The sequence below is a fragment of the Penaeus monodon genome, chromosome 25 (genome assembly GCF_015228065.2).
Source record: "Penaeus monodon isolate SGIC_2016 chromosome 25, NSTDA_Pmon_1, whole genome shotgun sequence".
NCBI classification, from domain to species: domain Eukaryota; kingdom Metazoa; phylum Arthropoda; class Malacostraca; order Decapoda; family Penaeidae; genus Penaeus; species Penaeus monodon.
Window position 1 is genome coordinate 17,054,944 of NC_051410.1, and position 401 is coordinate 17,055,344.

Here is a 401-nt window from a genome sequence, read left to right on the forward strand (position 1 = left end):
TATTAATGAAGCTGGCAGAACTTTAATTATTCTGACTTTTGAAAATATGCTCATTATATTGAGAGAGATAAAAAATAAATAAAGGAAAATGATATTGTTTCATACAATTTATCATAATCCTCATATACTATTGCTAAAATTGAAAAAAATAAAAGGAAAAAATACTGACTGTCTCATACAAGTTATAATAATCCTCATACTATTGCTATCTGTGTTTGACTGTAGACAAGAATAAGAAAGTGTTAATGTGCATCAAAATCATAAGCTTTAAAATTATAAGTATTTGATAATCATTCATGTTTAGCTTCTATTTTCCATATAATAAAACATCAACTTACATCAGTAGAAATTCACATGTTTTCACAGTTTTTAAAGTCATGTATTAATGAATACATGCAAGC